At 53.1% G+C, this 17,792-nt stretch overlaps 1 protein-coding gene across 1 annotated transcript in view; it reads left to right on the top strand.

The window, feature by feature from the left end:
* Positions 1-17,792, top strand: part of MEX3D (mex-3 RNA binding family member D) — a 33,141-nt gene that overhangs the window by 12,164 nt on the left and 3,185 nt on the right. The gene's annotated exons all lie outside the window — the stretch shown is intronic.

Below are 17,792 nucleotides of genomic sequence, written 5' to 3'. Positions count from 1 at the left end.
CAGTAAACAGCTTTTCCTTATTCACTTTTCTCTATACCTGTCATGATTTTATAGATCTCTATCCTGTCTCCCCTCAGTCTCCTCTTCTCTAAGCTGAAAAGTCCAACTCTTTTAAATCTCTCTTCATATGGCAGCCATTCCAAACCCCTCAGCATTCTTGTTGCCATTTTCTGAACTTTTTCCTATGCCAAGGTATCTTTTTTGAGATGAGCTGTACACCGTATTCGAGATGCGGGCGTACCATGGCTTTATATAGAAGCAATAAGATATTCTCTGTCGTCTTCTCTCTCCCATTTTTAATGATTCCTAACCTTGCTTTTTTGACTGCCGCTGCACATGGAGTGGTTGTTTTCAGAGAGCTAGCCACAATGACTCTTGCGCTTAGGGCGTTAACGTCCGAGCCGCTGTACACAGTGTCTTGCCCAGATAAAGTCCAGCTCCGCCTACATCCGGTGCTTTCGCCAAAGGTGGTCTCCCGTTTTCATGTGGGTCAGGACATTTTTTCCAGGTTTTCTAACCAAAACCACATCCTAGTGTTAGGGAACAGAGCTTCCATCCTCTCCATGTACGTAGAGCGCAGGCTTTTCACCTTGGCAGAACGAGGCCGTTTAGGAAGTCCCCTCAGTTTCTTGTGGCAATTGCTGAGGGGATGAAGGGCCAAGCCGGTCTCCTCTCGGCATGTTTCTTCATGGGTAGTATCCTCTGTCTCTGAATGTTACGGCCTTGCAGGGATGCCCCGCCCCTGCTTACGGCACACTTTGCCAGGGCACTCGAAGAAGAAGAAGAAACTTCCCTTTCTTGGCTGCTGTTCAAGTCCATTCCAGGACCCACCCTCCGTCCCCTCTGTCGGAGCATGGCAAAAGGATCTGAGAGAGATGGTCAGCTGTGTCCTATATGGGAAACCATTTTGGCGCCACTCCAGGAGGCGCTGAGGCTGACCCTCTGGCTAACTGCTAGTGGGAAATTTGTCTGGCTGTTACGTACATGCGCGAGCACACACCCGATTGGAGGGGTGTTCAAGTACATTCCAAAGAACAGCGGTTACAAAAGGTAAGGAACTGTGTATTCCTCTTCCCGTACAAGAATAAACTCTCCTGATACCCACGTAACTGCACCCACAGTAAGGGCTGTACAGCTCAGACTGCACCAATCTGTTCTAAGTGTAGCGTAGGTCCTTGTGGCAATATACCTGTGTTCTTTTGCTTTGTTGCTCCTACGCAGCTGTTGGAGAATTTCGTCTGACCAAGGGCAGCCTGGTTTGTTTTTTCCCGATACAAAAAATAGCTCCAGGACACGCTAAAAATCTATAATTGCAACAGTGCATTGTATGTTTATTATTATAGCTAGAGTATTACATGAGTGTACTTACTGTACATTTTAAGCACATGCTCTGTTCTGCATCTGTAGGCTACTAACATTGTATCAATAAAGTGCTATGCATTGAGTTAACATCATACAAGTATCCAGTCTTATTTTGAGAACAATCGAACATCAACTGAGACAGCAAGCCAAGCCTTTTTGGTCTTGTAAACATTTTTTATACATGCATTTAACTGGAATACTTTGTGTGCGAGCTAAGTCACCCTGGAAAAAGGCATTTGCTAAACAAATAAATAATACTGTAATAACCCGCATTCAAGTAGTATTCCACATCCGAATGCATTCTGTTTATACCGTATCGGCTTGTAAATGGCTTCCGAATGGATAAGCTCATTTCACGGTGAAAGAACTCTCTTCATTTGCACTGCTGCTTAGTCACAATTCTGATTTGATGATGGAAATCGGTGTCCCAAAGGGACTTCTTGTCCCTGCCATCGAGTGTCCCTATTTGCAAAAAAAAAATGCCAAAGTTTGTTCAAAACCTTCTGTGGCTCAGTTGGTTGAAGGTGGAACTTCATCAAAATCATCCTCGCTCTCTTGATTATCCTCTTGATTTATGATCTGTTTCATCCACAGCCGCTTGTTTTTCTGGTCTTGCTGCAGCTCAGTAATTCCTCTTCGGGTTGCTCTTTGAACATGAACAAATCCTCAACCCGAGCAGCTACGAAGTTCTCTTTTCTTCCCATGTTGACTGGCTGTGGAGCATCTTCCAGGGGATCATCAAGCTCTTTAATCTCCTCATCTTGCCCACCTGCTGTCGGCACAACTAAATTGTCTTTCCTGATCAGCTGTTATTGGCTTTGTCTTGCCCTGCCTTGGCAACAGGGAGAACCAGCAAGCTGAGGAAAAGAACGTGAGGGACCGGCAAATACTACTGCAGTGCTGTAACCAGCATCCAGGCTCCTCTGATTTGCACTGCTGTTTGCAGCTTTGGTTTCTAGGGTGGGTGACGAGAAAGTAGGTGCGCTGATCCCAGCGACTGGGTGTTCTAGAGGTCTCGCTCTCCGTTATCACTGCAGAGGTCCTGCGTTCAGTCCTAGATATGCCTGGGACTTGAGACCTGGGCTCAAGTCCCTGCTTTTCCACAGACTCTGACTTGGGCAGGTCATTTTGTCCCTCTGCCCCTCAGCATGGGCGCTGCAAGGGGGTGATGATGGTAACCTTGCAGACAGATGATGGTAATGGTTCCATCATCCTCAGCATCATCATCCAGGACAGTCAGGCCTTAATGAATGTAGGGGGGCCTGGCTCTTCAGCAGATCAGGCCCTACCCTGTTAGCCCCTCCGGCACTAGGGCCTGGTCTATACTAGATCTTAGTCTGAAATAACTGTTCCTCTCCCTCCCCCCCATGTCTAATTTTAAGCGATGCGGCCACATTACCGAGTCCGTTATTCTGGAGTAAGGGCCTGTGGAATTTGAACTCTCTAGTCCTGCTTTTCAGGAGGGCTCGCGCTAATTCTGAACTTGGAAGTGCAAAATAATGTTAGTGCGGACGCTCTGGTGCCACTCATTCAAACGAATTGGCTTCCAGGAGGCCTCCTGCAGCTCCACAGAGCGCTTCCGGGGCTGTGAGCCCGAGGTAGCGTGTCCACAGTAACGGCGCCCGCCTCGGGTGACATTCGATTCGTCCCTGTAGTGAGGACACGGAGCTTCGAATCTGTAAAACCGGGTGCCCGGAAGTCAAACTTGGTAAATTAGAAATAATCTCCCAGTGTAGACATGGCCTAGAGGACTAGCCTTTCCCAGCTCCTATGGGATTGCTCTGGGGACTGAACACCTCCCCCATGCAGCAGCTCTGTCCTGTAGTGGCCTCTTGAATTACCCAGAGAAGGGGGTTTCTTAGCAGCTCAGCATGAAACCTCTGGTAGGGAGGCCTTCCGCCTTAGCCTTGGGAGCAGTTCGGTTTCATTTTGGAGCAGTTGTATAAACTCTCCCCTCCGTTTTGCACCCAAGGGAGCCCAGCAATAGCATCTGTTTCATTAGCTTCCCAAGAGAAGCACCCTTGGGTGCAATGTGCATGCTGGAGATAGCACAGACTCATAGGAGATTAGGGTTAGAAGGGACCTGAGGAGGTGTCTCGTCCATCCCCCTGCTTGAATCAGAACCAACCCCAGCCAGGGCTTTGTCATGCCAGGGCCTAAAAACCTCTAGGGATGGAGATTCCACCCCTCCCTCGTTAACCCATTCCAGCGCTCCCCCCCCCCGAGGGAAATAGTTTTTCCTAATATCCAATCTAGACCTCCCCCACTGTAACTTGAGCCCATTGCTCCTCATTCTGCCACCACTGTGAACAGCCTCTCTCCATCCTCTTTGGAGCCCCCCTTCAGGAAGTTGCAGGCTGCTCTCAAATCCCCCCTCACTCTTCTCTTCTGCAGACTAAACAAGCCCAAATCCCTCAGCCTCTCCTCATAGGTCATGTGCTCCAGCCCCCGAATCATTTTCGCTGCCCTCCGCTGGACTGTCCAATGTGTCCACCTCCTTAGTGTAGTGAGGGGCCCAAAACCAGCCACGTGGACTGACACGCTTCCTAGGCCGGCCTAGAAGGCAGCCCCTTCCTCTTTGAGGCCAGTTCACGAGGCCGGGAGTGCGTTACTTGTGCATGGCCAGCCCGGTGCAAGTGCAGTAACCTTCTTGCACCAGCCATCTTGGAGCCGACAGTTCCTGTGCGAGGCGTTTTAAGTGCTCCCAAGAACCGTGTGAGACGGTTTTAAGGGAAACGTTTCAAATCCCAGGTGGGAGGGGCATCTCCAGACTCTCGGCCCCCTGCACATCCCTCAGGCTTCCTTCCTTTCCAGTATCGCCTTCAACCCCCCTTTGATCCTGAGCCTGATGCTCCCCTGCTGCCGCCTCCCCTGGGCAAAGCAAATGTCCAACGCCGCCTGCTCCCAACAGCAGCACCTTACGCACCCTCTGCAGAGGGGTCAGCGCCTGTGGCGAAGAACCAGCCCCATATCTCCCAAGAGACGACTGTCCCGTGAGCACAGTGTTGAAATCGCACTGCCAGCCTGACCGCCGGGGCACTTCCCGCTCCGGATGGAAAGCAGACAGCGGAAAGGATGGAAAGGAAATGTTACCGGAAGAGACCTCAGGAGGGATCTAGCCCAACCCCCTGCTCGAAACAGGACCAACCCCAACGAAACTGTCCCAGCCAGGGCTTGTAAAGCCAGGCTCTAAATACCTCTGGGGCGGAAATTCCACCCCCTCCCTAGGCAGCCCATTCCAGTGCTTCCCTACCCTCCTAGGGGTATAGATCTTGGGCCTGAATTGGACCTCTCGTGGCTTCAGTCGGCTTTGGCAGGAGCGGAGCGGGATTCAGCACCTTTGCAAACCAGGCGGTTTAATTGTTTAGGTGTCTCATGAATATGAACAGAGCAGGGGGTAACAGCCGCCTGCCTTCCCTTGTGCTCTTCAGCCGATTCCAGGAGAGACCCCAGAATCCTGAAGACAAATGTCGTGATTCACCTATTTTGGCCTGGTGTAAACGCTGGGATGCATCTTCCCTTTAATGTTTCAGATCAGCCCTGCACTAAAGGGGGCCCGGAGACCATTCCTAGTTTTGGATTTGAGACGTTCTTACTGAAATTCCTGGCCTGAAGGGCTGTGCCTCTGAACGCTGCTCTCTCCCGCTTCTAGGAGATCAAGTCCCCGAACGTGGTCACGCCTGCGTTTCATTTCCTGGCCATCTGTTTGAATTGCAGCCTTTCCTTGAGGCAGGGAAACGTGTGCCCTGGCAAGATCATTAGCGTAACAAGACTTGAAGGTGGGGAGGCAAATTCCTTCAGTGTCTTGGTGTGGCTGGCATCATGGCAGCCTGGAAGCTTAGCGGCATTTCTGTCAAGGAGCTGGATGCATGAAGTGGAGCTACCGTACGTGGTGGGTTCTTTTCCATGACATCGTAGCTGCCTCACACCAGCGCTGAAGACCCCGACTGCTCGGAGCGAAGCAAATGGCGCGTGTGTGACGTTCTTTCGTGTGGCGGCTGAGAGAGGTAGCAGACTCCCTGCTTTCATTCCTGGCTTTGTGCCATCCTCCCACCTCTCTGATTTGCATGGGATTGAGGGGGTTTACTCATCACTGAGATGTGCACGTGGGATGCGGTGTACCAAACCCGCACTGGGGCTGCGAGGGTTAACGTGGCTGAGATGGCCCCGCCCCCACAACCCTGCTGGGCATGCTCCAGCTGGAGGCTGGCTATAAAGGGGCAGACCACTGCTGGGGAAGCAGGTGTTGCTGGAGCTCCAGCGGAGGAACCGCCAACAGACGAAGCCACAGAGGCCGGTTAACGGGAGACTGCAAGGGAGGCCTCCAGTCCGGAGGGAAGTGCTGGAGAGAACCACCTGGAAGAGACCGGTAGGGCAGGGAATTGATCTCCGGGTGCTTGGTGTGTTTCCGGCGGATTCCCTGCTGGGTTAGTGGGGGTCCCCTCCATCACTGACAGCGCCCTGGGCTGGGACCTGGTGGAACAGGTGGGCCTGGGTCCCCCATCCCTTCCTCCTCAGTCCCACCAGGGGACACATCTGTTGTCACAGCCTCTGGTCATTAGGCCACACTGCCCTGAGAGAGAGAGGGGCATTGTTATGGACTCTGGCTATTAGGCCCCTCTGGCTATTAGGCCACACTGCCCTGAGAGAGGGGGGCATTGTTATGGACTCTGGTTATTAGGCCACACTGCCTTGAGAGAGGGGGGCATTGTTATGGACTCTGGCTATTAGGCCCCACTGCCCTGAGAGAGAGGGGCATTGTTATGGACTCTGGCTATTAGGCCACACTGCCCTGAGAGAGGGGGGCATTGTTATGGACTCTGGCTATTAGGCCACACTGCCCTGAGAGAGGGGGGCATTGTTATGGACTCTGGCTATTAGGCCACACTGCCCTGAGAGAGGGGGGCATTGTTATGGACTCTGGCTATTAGGCCACACTGCCCTGAGAGAGGGGGGCATTGTTATGGACTCTGGCTATTAGGCCACACTGCCCTGAGAGAGGGGGGCATTGTTATGGACTCTGGCTATTAGGCCACACTGCCCTGAGAGAGGGGGGCATTGTTATGGACTCTGGCTATTAGGCCACACTGCCCTGAGAGAGGGGGGCATTGTTATGGACTCTGGCTATTAGGCCACACTGCCCTGAGAGAGGGGCATTGTTATGGGCTCTGGCTATTAGGCCCCTCTGGCTATTAGGCCACACTGCCCTGAGAGAGGGGCATTGTTATGGACTCCGGCTATTGGGCCCTGCGCGAGGAAGTGGCTGGGTTGGATGCTTGCCAGACAGCCCCGATAGCATCCACCGTGCAGTCGTCTTGACTATTGCAGAGTCACTGCAGCAGGGCGGGCCAGGTGCCCCGTGCCAGCACGCTACTTGGGCGTGCCGGAGCTGTGAGTCTTTCTCTGAACCAGCGGTTCCCAACCTTTTCCAGATGGGGACCCATTGTGACAATGCAGGAAGAGTTGGTGACCCAGGGCAAGTCAAAAAATGTGTGACTGGCTCCTTAAGAGCCACCTGGGGAGACACCTGGCGACCCATATTTGGGTCCTGACCCGTAGGTTGGGAAACCTGCTCTAAACCCAGGAGCAGCAAGAGCCCGAAGACACTCAGCTGGGGGGAGCCCTCAGCCAGCCGCACCTGGGTTCTGACCCCAACTCTGCCACTGGTCTGCTGGGTGACTGGGCAGAGTCTCTTCGCTCGGCTGCTCCTTTCTTTCCTCGCTGATAAACTGGGCAGAACTTCGGACATGGTGGCATCTGCTTTGAGCTTGTTGTAGGCCTCCTGGCTCCCCCCCCTCCCGTTCCCTACCCCTCTCCACACCTAGAGCGTGACCATCTCACCGAGGGGGACACAGAGCCCAAAATGGCCGGCCACAGGAGAGACAAGGGACCCGTTTACACAGACTAAACCTGGCCGTGCTGACCAGCCCAGAAATGGACCCATCCCGCAGGTGACTAAATGAGCCTTGTCACAATTCTCCCCGTCCTGCTGCTGCCCACAGGGGCGGCCCTGTTAGGCGGCATCCGGAAGAACAGCCGGAGTCCTGTGGCACCTGAGAGACTTGACAGATTTATTTGGGCATCAGCTTTCGTGGGTCCAGACCTCATTGGCATGTGGCATGTGGCTTGAAGGCACCACAGGGCTCTTTGCTGGGTTTTCGTTGTTGTTCGGCTGGCTGCGGCCTCTGGCCACGGGCAGCGTTTTATGTGACTTTTGGTGCACTTGAAGGCTGCCAGGCTGGAGTCCCGTGGCAGTGCCGGGGAGGGGGAGAGGGAAAAATGGCGTGTCCTCAATTCCAAGCCCAGAAGCACAGCTTTGTGGCCGTTCTGGCTGATCACAACCGGCGTGAGAGCACGGACAGGCCCCTGGGAATTCATCTTGGCTCCTTTTATCAGATAGTGTCTCTCAGGGGCTGGTCCTCCCCTGACCGAGCAGCCCCCAGGAGTAAAAGCCAGCTCCCTCGGCGTGTCTTGGGTTTTCCTTCGCCCCCTTCCCCTACTCCCCCTCTGAAAAACATTCACGTCTGGGTGGGTGGGGAGAATCCGGACATGCCACGTGCCAGCCCCCCGCTGTGGGAAGCAGCTGACATACCAAACCCTCCGAATTGCAGGGGAGGGGGCCGCGAGGGAAGAGCCGGGCACAGCTGTGCCGCGCAGGCAGCCAGCTGCGTGGAGTCTGGGACTTGCGCTGGAGCCGGCGTCCTGCTCGGCTGTGTTTGGCTGTGCGTCCTGCTCGGCTGTGTTTGGCTGTGCGTCCTGCTCGGCTGTGTTTGGCTGTGCGTCCTGCTCGGCTGTGCGTCCTGCTCGGCTGTGTTTGGCTGTGTCTCCTGCTTGGCTGCGCGTCCTGCTCGGCTGTGTTTGGCTGTGCGTCCTGCTCGGCTGTGCGTCCTGCTCGGCTGTGTTTGGCTGTGCGTCCTGCTCGGCTGTGCGTCCTGCTCGGCTGTGTTTGGCTGTGCGTCCTGCTCGGCTGTGTTTGGCTGTGTCTCCTGCTCGGCTGTGCGTCCTGCTCGGCTGTGCGTCCTGCTCGGCTGTGCGTCCTGCTCGGCTGTGCGTCCTGCTCGGCTGTGTTTGGCTGTGCGTCCTGCTCGGCTGTGTGTCCTGCTCGGCTGTGTTTGGCTGTGTCTCCTGCTTGGCTGGCTTTGCCACAGGCTGCCTCCCTGGAACGGCGCTTCAGCATGCAAGTGACTTTGGGGTTCGTGCCCCCACGTGTGCATGTTGCCACCCCAAGAGCTAAATCCTTCGCGGGGGAGCAGGTTTATTTCTGTGCTTTACCAGCTGGCTGCAATAGCGCCTAGAAGGCTGGGTCTGGCGTGGTTCCAGCACCCCTGTTTGTCTGCTGTGGGCGACTCAGAACCCCCAGGTCTGCCTGCGTCCAGCAGCCCCCATACCAAATCCCCTTCCCGTTCTGTGCCGCACCGCTCAGTCTTTCTCAATGCCACACGTCCCTGGGTGCTGTGATACAGTCGAGGTCTTGGACCACAACCCTTTCCAAGGCTCCGACTGGTTCTGGAATCCCATTGCGCCGCGGGTGTGCGCAAGCACCTGGCCTGTCCACGTCGTGCGGTGTTCTTCGAGAGGTGTGCTTGCGGGCGCTCCGTGGGGGTGTTGGCGCACCCCTGCCCTGCTGCGGGGAGGCTTTTAGAGCAGCGTGCTGGTGAGCCGCATGGGCGCGGTGCCTGACTCGTGTACCCTCAGGGCCCTGACATCGCGTGTGTTGCTTCTCTACCCTCCCTGGCTGGAGACGGAGTTTTCCAGTGTTCCTCAGAAAAAATGTGCCTTAGGCACATAAGTAGTTGTTCTCCTGTTATCTAGATATGGTCCCATTACCCCAGTTCTTCCTCCCTCGCTCGCCCCAAAAACCCCAACAAACTTTCCCTCAAACTTTTCTCCTCTTCCCCATTTCTTCCCTAGAGTTAGGATTTTTGGTTTGAAGCTCTGTCCATCCGGTAAGGCCATTGTGCCCCAGAAACGTGTCCATGGTAAGAAGTTGAAGGCCAGGGTGCAAGAAGACTTGGACCTCTGACTCAAACTCGTCCTGATAGAGGAGTCCCCTCACCCTGCCTCAGACCCTGGGCCCGAACCCTCCACGGTCCACTCGATGCCTCGGCTGGTGAAGGACAAAACATAAAATTTAAAAAGCTCCCGTCTCTGGTCACTAGCTGTTCTCTGGCATTGCTCGCACCATTAGCAAGACGGGCGTGCACCGATCCAGTGCCGAGGACAGAGGCTTGGCATTGCTTACCTTCCTGACGAGGGCACCGCCCAGCTCCCAGAGTGCTGCATGAAGCCAGCACCTATTCCCAATGTGGCACCACTGACTGGCGCCTCCCCGCCGCTGTCGGCACCCAAGAGTCCTGCGGCACCGCCATCGACCACGGTGCAGCATGCTACGGCACCCTCCCCCCAGCACCGCAGTTCGTCCATCGCAGGGACTTGTTAGTATCCTCTACACCAGGGGTGGGGAACCTTTTTGGATCGGGAGCCACTGACGCGCAGAAAAATCAGTCGGGGGCTGCACACAAGTGAGAAGCCAAAAAAACCCACAAACCCTCACTGACGTGGCCCCGACTGAGAGGGAGAGAATCACTCCCCACGTCCCCCTTGCCCAGCAGACCCTAGTGGGGCCTAGGCTAGTAGATTTTTGTGTGCTCCAGTCCCGCAGTAGGCAAAGGCTCCCGAGTGCTGGTGGGGGAAGCCCTGAGCCTCAGGGGCCGGATCTGTCCCAGAGATTCCCCACCCCGCTCTACACTTCATTCCCCATTCCTCGGCAGCACTCTGGCACTGCGCCGCCGCCGATCTCCCGCCCAATTCTCAAGCAAGGAGGACGACGACTTTTGGCAGTTTTTTCACCTCAGATTTTCCCTCCCACTGAACCACCAATTCCCTCAGCTCTTTCACGAAGCAGGGCCACTGTGGATAGGATCGCCTATGCCTGACCGAGGACACTGGCAATATGAGAGCCCGTGGGGGCCCCACGACAGACCTCACTCCACGACAGACCTCACTCCACCAAGCACCGTCATAGGCTACGTCTATACTGCACGATTATTTCGGAATAAGCTGTTCCAGAAGAAATACTCCGACATAGCACGTCTACACTACAGGGAAGCCTGTAAATTAGTCCGAGGCAGGCTCCCCTAACGTGGACACACTACCTCAATTTAGAGCCCCGGGAAGCACTGGGGAGGAATTACTTTGAGTGGCCCTGGGGGAGGAGCTATTTTGAAATAGCACCCGTGGAGCATCCACACTCCCGCTATTCCGAAATTGCTACTTCGGAAGAGGCGTTATTCCTTGTGGAATGAGGTTTACAAACACAGAAATAAGCCACCTGATGTTTCGAAATGATTTCAAAATAATGGGCTAGCTGTATAGATGCTCGCGTGGTTATTTTGGAATAACAGATGACATTCCGAAATAATGCTGCTGTGTAGACGTATCCATAATGAAATACATTTCCACATCCACACCAGTCTCCACCTATAGGGAAGCAGGAGGAGGCAGCTCCCACGCAGGCAGAATCCACCGGTCCGGATACCTCTCCAGACACCAATTCATCCTTTTTGCCAGATGAAGCCATCAGGCCATCCCCTTCTATGGCAGCTGACAACGTCCCCCGTTTTCAGGACCATTTCAGGTGGGTGGCCACAGACTCAGTATTACCCTTGAAGAGATTACAGAAAATCAGCATGATCTCCGTGATCTCCTGCAATCAGTAATGTCTTCCAAGATGGCCCTGCAGTTGTGGACCTAGCCAAAACCATGTGGCAAACACCAGCCATCATAACTCCTGCCTGCAAACGGGGATGGAAAATACCACGTCCCACCCAGGGGTTCGGATTTTCTCTTCACACATCCTGCTGTGAACTCGCTGGTTGTGAAAGCCAGCCACCAAAAGAACAAGCAGCCACGTTATTGCTCTACTCTGGTGGTTCCCAACCTGTGGTCCACGGACGCCTGGTGGTGGGCGACAGTACTGCGGGGGGTCCATGGAAAGTTTAAAAAGTAAGGATTCTTTTTTTTTTTCCTTTTCTCCCCCAGGGAGGGGGGATCCATGAAATTTCAATAGATTGAAAAGGGGTCTATATGCTCAAAACGGTTGGGAGCCACTGCTCTGCTCCTTCACTTCGGGACAGTAAAAGGCTAGATCTCTTTAGCTGAAAAGTTTATGCTTCTTCCACCCTCCAATTTAACGTGGCCAATTATGCAGCCCTCCTTAGTAAATACAATCACGAGAATTCTTCCAAATTCAGTGATTTTTATGAATGACATTCCCAAGGCAAAGAAACAACAGCTTGAAGCGGTCATAGCAAAGGCCAGACAATCTCACGCACGGCTCGACACGCTGCTTTTGATGGTGCTGATGTAACCCACACACCTAGCCTATGTCTACACTCGTGGCTTCTTGCACAAGTATGGCCGTTCTTGTGCAAGAATCCGCAGAGCGTCTACACTGCCCGCCCGCTCTTGCGCAAGGAAATGTACAGTACGGCGTGGTAAGAGAGGGCTTCTTGCGCAAGAGCGACGCTCTTTTTTAACAGGTGTAAGCCCTCTTGTGCAGGAGCTCTTGTGCAAGAGGGCAGTCTGGACTCTCAGTAGGGATTTCTTGCGCAAGAAAGCCCTATGGCTAAAATGGCCGTTGGAGCTTTCTTGCACAAGAGGGCGTCCACGCCGCCATGGGAGCTCTTGCGCAAAAGCACAGCTCGCACATGGCAGTGTGGACGTTTTCTTGCACAAGAACCCTTGTGCAAGATGTTCTTGTGCAAGAAGCCGCGAGTGTAGACATAGCCCTAGTGTGGTGCACTGACCAATGCAGTGGCACTTAGACCACTTGTAGCAACAGATAAGAGCGAGAGACTTTGACAGCCTGGGCTGAGAGCCAGCTGGCTTTTAGCTCAAATGATAGAGGCTCCTACACTAAGCTCCAGAGGTCCTAAGTTCGAATCCGTAGGGGGGTGGCTACACCGACACAGCGGCGAAGTCCACAGCTATGAGATGCAGTCCGTGGCAGGGGATCTTCCATTCGCCAGAGAGAAGCTCTTTGCCACAAACACCAAAGAGGTCCTCCATGGTATGAAGGACTCCCAAGGCAACACTCAGATCCCTCGGTATCCACACACGGCATCAGCAGATAGTACAGATACCCGCCGTGCCCTGGACTGCGGTATCCTGCATCTCGCAACGACCACACAAGCAGAATCAGCCGCAGAGAAACAGAAACCGGTCTCCGCGCCGACGTCCAGCTTCAGCCAACCCACCGCAACCCCCTCAATCTCACCAGCAGATGTGCGAATTAGGGTATGGAAAACCAACCCCCGCTTCAGCTGCATCACCGTCTTTCAGACTGTTTGGTCACCATCTCCTCCCGTTGTCTGAGCTGATGGCTTGCCCATTGTCATACAACACAATCAGGCTACACCAGGGGCGGACAATCATTTTTTTGCCTGGGGGCCACTTCAGAAATGTCTGAAGGGGCGGGGCCAGGATACTGCTGGGCTCCCCACCCCCAGGCCATGATTGGTCTGGGGGTGGGGGACTGCCTTTGCCCACCTGCTCCCCCTTCCCCCAGGTGCCCATGCCCCTGGCTGGCAGGAGACTTCCCACGCTCCCTTGCCCCCAGGCCAATCAGGGGAGCACGCAAAGTCTTCTCCTGCCCTGCCAGTGTGCGCGGCACTTCTAAGCACTGTGTGCCGCTCGCAGGGCGGGGACAGAGCGGAGGAAACTTCGTATGCTCCCCCGCCCGCTGCCCCTGATTGGCCTGGGGCTGGGGGAGCACACGAAGCCTCCTCCAGCCCTCTCAGGAGTGCCTGGTGCTTCCACGCGCCACCTGCTCCTGGCAGGGTGGAGGAAACTTCCGTGCGCTCCCCAGGCCCTAATTGGCCTGGGGGTAGGGGAGCAGCAGGGGCTGCACTATCCCCTTCAAGTCCGTATCCCCAGCCTGTCCATCTTCAGGGACCGCTTTCGCAACCCATTGCTCCACCAGGAGGTTCAACGTCTCCTCCACCCGGGAGCCACAGAATCCATCCCGACCCGATGCAAAGGGAGAAGGTTCTGTTCTCATTGCGTTCTCACTGAAAGGAAGAGCAGGGGATGGCGCCCAGTTCTTGAGCTCAGAGCTCTTAACAAATCTGTTTAAAAACCAGAAGTTTAAAATGGTGGCCCTCACATCTGGTATCCCTGCAGGGAGATTGGTTTTCATCCCTAGTCCTTCAGGATACATGATTCCATGTTTCCATACACCCAGCCCCAGATCAATTCTCCGGTTGATCCTAGGTCCCAATCACAGCCAGTACAAGGTCTTGCCTTTTGCCCTTTCTACAGCACCAAGAGGTTTTTTCAGAATCCGGGGGATAGTGACTTGGCACCTCAGAGAGAGGGGCATCGTTACTTGTCCTTACCTGGACCGCTGCCTTCTGCAAGCGTATTCCATGCGGGATTCCCCACGAAGCACCTTCCTCGCCATCCGACGTTTCCACTCCCTTGGCTTGCAAACAAACGAAACAATATCAACCTTCGCTCCAATCCAAAACCTACAATTCGTGGGCACTCCGCTTGACGCAGCCACTGCCACTGCTTCTCTGCCCACGACTGTCTCCAGTTACTGGGCCGCCGGGCCGCCGGCAGTGCGGTTTTCCCGAACGCACGTCTCTTTCTGCGGTGCTCGCAGGGATGGCTGAGTCCGGTCTGCAGGCCGAGCTTACGCCTTTGCACCAAGCGCCTTTCCATCCCCCGACGGTCAAATGCTGCCTCACATGGTGGACACTTTGCTCGGGGGTCCCGTTCACGTGACAGGATCCCTCCATGGCTATCGCCACAGATGCCTTCCTTGCTGGATGAGGAGCACAGCTGAGGGACCATCCTGCCTAGGGTCTGTGGTCCACCGCAGAGTGAGAACCACAGAGATACTTCATTCTGATGTGCCTGCAGCCTATTTCTTCCTCCCATCAGCAGCAAGCGTGTCCGAGTGTACACCGACAACGTCACCTACATGTTTTATATAAACAGGCAAGGCCAGGCCGAGCCCACAGCCTCTGCAGAGTCTACTACGCTCTGAAACTGGTACCTCCAGTACAGAATAACAAGATCTGCTTTTCACTGTCCCATAGTTCTCAAAACTACCGCAGATACCCTCAGCAGAGCATGAATGGGAGGCCAGCGATGCCGTTATCAACCCCATATTCAACTGATGAGGTTCACCCCAGGATCGATCTTTCTGCCTCTTACAGCAACAGGAAGTGCCGGGATTTCTGCTCCACAGCAAACAATCTCAGTGAGCGGCACTCCTAATCAAATGGGATTACGGTTTCCGATACACTTCCCATCAATACCACACTTCAACAGAGTAGTGCGAAAAATACAGAGGGACAGAGCTGCAGCCATACTCCTAGTCCCCTTCTGACTCAGGCAACATGGTACCCTGAGCTGCTAATGGCTTTAAATCTAAAAGCAAGCCAAAAAGGGTCTGTTAGTGCAAATGATTTAGCTAGCAGCTGCAAATAATAAATATACTTGCTCAGCAAACAAACTACCTACAGTCAAAAAAAGTTTAAATTCTAATCCTCCAAAAAAAGTAAAGAAATCAAACCTAAAAATAAAAAATTAACCCTAAGTGTAAAATATATATATATATATGCGCAAAGTACTAAAATCTAAAAACAAATATAAAAGGGGGTCTAAAAAAGATTTTAATACCCCTACCTTTTAATTTATCCAAGCCCCCAAAACATAATTAAAGCCTTGGAAACTTTTAACTTTAGGGAGGCGTTAAAACACACACATTAGCCTAAAAAATAAGTTGTCTAAATATTTTGTTACACTATGCTTTTTATTTAAACACCCATTTGTAAAATATTTTCATGCTAGTGGTATTGATTAAAACTAAAATGTAATGTTCACAAGTAACCCTGTAACAATGTATAATGTTTTCCATTAAAAGCATTTTCGGAAAAGCCAATCTAGACGTGGTTTTCCGCAAAAAAGCCCCGATTGCCATTTTCGCGATCAGGTCTTATTTGCAGAAAACGCTACTGTGCTGTCTACACTGGCCCTCTTGCACAAAAGTCTTTCTGAAAAAGACTTTTGCCTGAACGGGAGCAGCATAGTATTTCCGCAAGAACACTGACGATCTTACATGAGATCTTACATGAGATCGTCAGTGCTCTTGTGGAAATTCAAGTGGCCAGTGTAGACAGCTGGCAAGTTTTTCCACAAAATCATGTGATTTTGCGGAAAAGCTTGCGTGTCTAGACACAGTCGAAGAGTGAAAGCATAACGGGCAGTGCGTGCTTTGGAGGAACAGCCAAAGGGAGGTACCAAACGTGTCATTAGTGCGTAAGAGGATTCGTACTGTGGGTATCATAGATTGGTCATTTCTGTCTATAAATATTGAGGTACCTCAACTTCATTCTTTGGCCAGCCTACGGGGCGATAGTATGGATTTCACTATTGATTGAGCCATGTCCATTGTCCTGGGTACAACTAGGTAGGGGCTTAGAGGCCATCTGGCTACCGACGACCACTAATGTGCTTCATTGGACAATAAACCTGACTTGGGTGCCGTTGTTGCTTACCTGAGTGTGGTCTTTGGGGCTCTCGTGAAGCCTATTGGGCTAGCTACCTGTGCAGAGCTGCCATGATATACTGAGGGAGCGTATGAAAATGCGGGCAGCTAAACGTTTATCATCACTGATGGAGCCGGAGACCTGTCAGGACACCACACCAGTGAATCCTGAATTGCCTGGCTCGCTGTCTGGAACGACGACACCTGCCTTTATGCTGGGTATACTAGCGCCCCGCCACACTGGTTCTGCACTGACTGTGAGCACCGCAGTCAGTACAGGGCCGTGGGGGACGTGTGCCTTAGATAACCTGCCTGGTGAAGGTCCCTCAAACACGTTTCATGAGGTTCTCCGCGTGTGCTGGGGACTCTCTTGGCCTGTTCGTTTGTTCTGTGTGTACAGTGCCTGGCACGGTGGGCTCTGGTGTACGCCTGGGGCCGCCAGGCACTGCTACAGTACAGTTGATTACAAATGCTTTGGGTTAAATCAGAGCGTGGGAAGGTGCAGAGAACACGGGCTGCTCTGCCTGTGTGACGGGGCGGGAAGGCTGGAAACAAGCCTGGTCTCTCGTTCTACAATGTGTGAATTTAGTTTCGAAAGGTTATTGAGGCGCAGTTGGTACAAGCACAAATAGCAGGCTGTAGTGGGCCTGTAGCTACAGGAAATGTACCCCCCCTCCCCGGGAGGTTGTGTTCTGCTGGGCTGTGTCTAGACTGGCCAGTTTTTCCGAAAAATTTGCCAGCTGTCTACACTGGCCGCTTGAATTTCCACAAAAGCACTGACTTCCTACTGTAAGAAATCAGTGCTTCTTGCGGAAATACTATTCTGCTCCCGTTCCGGCAAAAGTCCCTTTTGCGCAAAGTTTTTGCACAAAAGGGCCAGTGTAGACAGCTCAGATTTGTTTTCCGCAAAAAAGCCCCGATCGTGAAAATGGCGATCGGGGCTTTTTTGCAGAAAAGTGCGTCTAGATTGTCACGGACGCTTTTCCACAAAAAGTGCTTTTGCAGAAGAGCGTCCGTGCCAATCTAGATGTGCTTTTCCGAAAATGCTTTTAACGGAAAACTTTTCCGTTAAAAGCATTTCCGGAAAATCATGCCAGTCTACACGTAGCCCTGGTGTTTTGGAGGCTCCAGCTGAGATCAAGGCCCCGCTCTACACTCAGGAAGAAACGTTCCTTGCCGTAAAGAGCTTGCTGTCAAAATAGACAACAGGTGGGAGGGGAAACTGAGGCATGGGAAGTGATTTCTCCAAGGTCACTCAGCAGGCTGGTGGCAGGGCTGGTATTAACACCCAGATCTTCTGAGTCCCAGGCCGATGCTTCGTCCACTGGACCGGTGGCTCTCCACCTTTCTAGGCTACTGGTGCCCCTTTTAAGGGTCTGATTTGTCTTTGCCGACCCTCAAGCTTCACCTCCTGTGAAGATGACCTGCTTACGAAACCAGCTGTGAAAATACGAGTGTGTCACCGCGCACAGTGACTGAAAAGTGGCCATAGAATTACAGACTCGATCCATTGAAACAGACATTGTCTAGAGCAGCATAAGCCAGTCATGGTCTGCGGGACGTTAGTTTGTATTGACTTTGCTAGCGCTTTTTATGTGCCCTGTTGTAAACCTAGGCAAAGATCCAGGTGCGTTGATGAAGATCCCTGCGTATCTCTAGGGTACACCCCACCCCCCCCCCGGCCAAGAACCACTGTTCTAGACCACCCTGCCTGTCCTCAGACCGGCCCCCTAATTAACACAGCCCCTCCCCGGGGCTCCTCAGGGACACTTTCCCTGTCCTCCTTTTTGCATTCTTCCTAGAGGCAGACACACGTGAATTTTTTAGACCAAAAGCAAAGGAAGAAGGGAGGAAATCTTCCTAGAGCGAA

Source organism: Pelodiscus sinensis, chromosome 32 (genome assembly GCF_052426305.1).
Source record: "Pelodiscus sinensis isolate ZL-2025 chromosome 32, ASM5242630v1, whole genome shotgun sequence".
NCBI lineage: Eukaryota > Metazoa > Chordata > Testudines > Trionychidae > Pelodiscus > Pelodiscus sinensis.
The sequence above is the reverse complement of the archived record's forward strand: the minus strand, read 5'-3'. Positions and strand labels throughout refer to the sequence as shown.